Genomic DNA, 3,839 nt, shown 5'->3' with positions numbered 1-3,839 from the left:
CCCGGGGTTTCGGGAGGGCTGGTGTATCGGAATTCGCGCTTTCATCTCAGGTGGGCCCCGGGGGCCGGGCGCTGCCGAGGGCTCCGGGGCGCTGGCCGGGCCGCCGGCCGGCGGCGCGGGCGCTGCCTCCCGCTCCCGTCAAATGTCAACATTTGTTCCCAATAAAAGAGTTATTGTTTCTGCAAAGCCGCCCGGCAACTGCCTTTGAAACTTGAAAAGAACTCCATCCACCTTTGTCTGATGCGAGCGAGCGCGGGGGGCGGGAGCGCAGGGAGGGGGACCCGGCGGGTGGGGGGGCGGACAGGGGGCGCCGCGCAGCCGCGAGTCCTGGAGTGCACCCCGCACCCCCGCGCTGGCCGCGACCCAAGCTCGAGCGGGGGCGGGGGGAGGGCCCGGGGGCGGGGGTCCCCGCGGGGCTCTCTTCCACGCACGTGCTTACTGGGCTCCGGGAGGTGCGAACCACTGCGGAAAAACACAGACCAAACAGCTGCCTCCAGACCCGTGCGCGTTTTCGGGTCATTTACAATTGCGTTTAAATATTCATTAAAGAGGCCGAAAGTAAAGTGGACCTTTTGTTTCTTAATGTCACAGAATAAATGCACACTAAACTGTCAGTGTTAGAACCCAGTTAACCAGGCAAGAATTTGAAAAAGAAAATCATTCTCAACCTCCACGTGGAGGCAACCATTTTCAAATTTAAATAACACTCTGAATTATTAGAAAGTTTCCTCCTAGTTACAGGGCGCAATAATTATCACTATGTAATTCTTTTTTAGTTACCCAGTGTAGTGGAAATCCCAAGGAAAACATCAATTTAAACCCCAAATTAAAATATAAATAGATCTAGTAAATGTGTTTTCACATTACTTCTTACAAAAATAGCATTTTAAATATTTTTTAAAATGTGTGAACCCAAGAGGCCATCTTGGGAACAATACACAACCGGCTGTGATATGTGGATATTATGATTAACATCATTTGAATTTCTACAAATCGCAAGGGGGACATGTCCCTTTGATGTATTTTCAAACCTTTATGCAAGTGACAAATCCCTACAGATATTTTAAAGGCTAATTATAAGGAGAAGTAATCTATGACAATATAATTTTCCAGTTGTTAAAGCATTTTCTATTGGCCACAGTGAAAGCACTCAGGAGCCCTGCCTTCTGTGGTGGGCCGGGTTGCCGTGAGTAGGATACTGGACAGTGTGCACTTGAAATCAGCCCCGGGTGGCTGGAAACACTTCAACTCCAGCTTTAGGGTGGAGGCGACCCCCCCCCCCACTAGTTCCAGCCCATTCCTTCACCTGCACCCCCTCAAGACAGAGGGATTTGGCCTCTCAGGGCACCCCCCTCCCCTCCACCCTTGGAGAGAAAACAGGGTTGGGTGTTCCTACAGGCAGAGCAGCATGTTCTCCTTCTTTCTAAGAAAGATAAAAATGGGAGACATTATTTAGGAGGACTGTCCTGGGAGCACAATAAAAAAGAAATGAGTTGTGAAATTCCTGCCGTCTGTCCTTTTGCAATCCCAGGTAAAAGGAAAGAGGAAGAATGTGTGTTGTCTGTCTCAGTCTGGCCTCAAGATAATGAGGAAAAGACTTTTTAAAAAAGGATTCCAATGTTACTTTGTTCTATATGGAGCCAAAAACAAATGAAATCTAATATTCTTAAAGAATTGACTGTGAGGTCCGGGGCTGCCTCCAATCCAGAGACGATCTCCATAGAAAATGCCCAGAGGGAAGCAAACACACAGGCTGCACCGGCACTTGCATTTTTGTGGGGAGATAAATTGACAATTTATTGCGTGCAACTCCTGATCAATTATTAATCGTTCGTGTCAACAACAGGGTTATAATTACCTTCGGTTATTTTAAGGGATATTTGCTTTTTCACTCCTCTGATCTGGCAATTAGTTAATGCTCTTCACACATTCAGAGGAGAGCGGGCAGGGTCCCTCTCCCCTGCCCTCCTTTTGGGTGACCTTTAAGGAAAAAAACATCCACCCGGTCTGTTCTCAGAAATGCCCCCTTTCCTCCGCTCTGCCACTGGATGTCTTTTTTTTTCTGCCATAAATAATGATTCCAGAGGAAAAGGGGAAAATGACAAACAAATAGGGCGCAGCTGGAATTAATAAGGCCGATCAAAGTTAGTGGGCGGAGGCCGCGCGCGCAGCCGCAGGTCTGCGCCGGCGAAGGTGCCGGCGGTCTTCCTCTTCCCTCCGAGATCAAGAGAAGGGGCACATCGAACGATTAACCCCTGGCATCTTCTCGCGGGGAAGGCCGGTGGGGAGAGAGCTGCTTTTAGGCCTTGCACACACCAGCGACGCGGGCCGGCCCGGGGCGGGGAAGGGCGCCGCGTTCGCCCGGCGCGGGTGCGGGGCCACAGCACAGTGGCCCGCCCCAGGGAGGCGGGCGGGGACACTCCTCGACTCTGAGAGGTCAGGTGGTGAGTGACCAGGTGAGGTGGGACAGGTGGGCGGCCCGGGAGGCGAGGGAAGGCGTCCCCCAGCGTGCGGGACCAGCACGGGGCCTGTCCCGCCGTCGCCCTCCGCCTCCCAGTGCGGGCGCCCTCGGGCCCCAGGTGCGGGCGGGCGGGGGCCCTGTGTCCTGGTGCCTGGCAGGGTTCTTCTGGGCTCTCCTGGATCCCCACCGGCTCGGTCCCAGCACACGTGTTTTGCCCGAACAACAGCAATTCCTCTCTTAGGGAACTGACTCTTCCCACGCTCCCGGCCCTCCCGCGACACCCCGGGCCATGCGGCCCCGCGTCCCCAGCGCGGCGCTGCTGCCTGGTGTGCGCTTCCCCGGTCGCTTGGAGGCCTTGAACGGCTACGGCCGGCCCGGGCGTGTGAGCTGCGCCGTCACCGGGCCAGGACGCCAGGGAGGTGAGTGAGCCGCCTCCAGCCGCCCGCCTTGCGTGGGGCAGCCCGGCTCCTGCAGCCGCAGGGTGCAGGCTGGGAGCCCGCGGCCCAGGCGCACCTGGAAGGCGACGTGGGCACGGCCGAGGAGACCCCCAACCGGCCGCCGGCAAGACGCGCCCCGGGCCGCGACGGCTGGGGAGACCCAGGGCTCGCCCGCCTGTAATGAATGTTCGCTTTGGCAACCCTTCTGGGGAGAGAGGCCCGAGCCTTCGAAGTCTCCTTGGAGGCTGCAGCTTGGTTTCTGGGGACGCGCGGTCACCGGCTGGCCTGCAGCGACCCGCCGGGGGCTCGGCTCCTGGCTCCCCACTCTTCATAGCCCTGTCCCGGCCTGGCCAGCTCCACTCCTGAACCCCACTCCTCCCTTCCTGAGCCCACTCTGCAAACTCCCCATCAGACGCTGCCCAGTCCCCTTAGATGAGATCTCCTATCTTTCAGCCCCGCCCCCCCCAGGCTGTGAGCAGTCCTCTCACGCTCCGTCTCCCTCCCCTGCAACCCCCCTCGGCATTTGGACCCTCGGGGGACCCTGCGCGCCAAGGGGTGAACAAAGCCTCCGCCCGCCTTGAGCCGAAAGCAGCGCGTCCCGGTTCGGGGCGATCCACTGCCTGGAGGTTCAGATCCAGTCGTCCCCTCCCGGGCTCTCGCCCTAGGGCCCCAGAGCCGCCTAGTCCCCAATGGCCTCTCCACCTCCCTTTCCCCTCCCCCTCTCTTCCTGGCTCCTGGCCGCGGGGTACCGTGTTCCGCCGCGCTGGCAGCAGAACCCCAAGTGCCCACAGCGGCTGCCGCAACGTTTCCTGGTTCCTGCGTATCTGGGGTCGCTGGGCCCCAGCGGCGGTGACCGCAGGGACCACGGAGGGACCCCGGCCGCGCCCACGCCGCCAGTGCCTCTTGGGACTACACCCCGGGACACACGGGCGGGGTGGGGG

Source organism: Carlito syrichta, unplaced genomic scaffold (assembly GCF_000164805.1).
Source record: "Carlito syrichta isolate Samal-C Ts95f unplaced genomic scaffold, Tarsius_syrichta-2.0.1 Scaffold303136, whole genome shotgun sequence".
In the NCBI taxonomy this organism is placed as follows: Eukaryota; Metazoa; Chordata; class Mammalia; order Primates; family Tarsiidae; genus Carlito; species Carlito syrichta.
The sequence above is the reverse complement of the archived record's forward strand: the minus strand, read 5'-3'. Positions refer to the sequence as shown.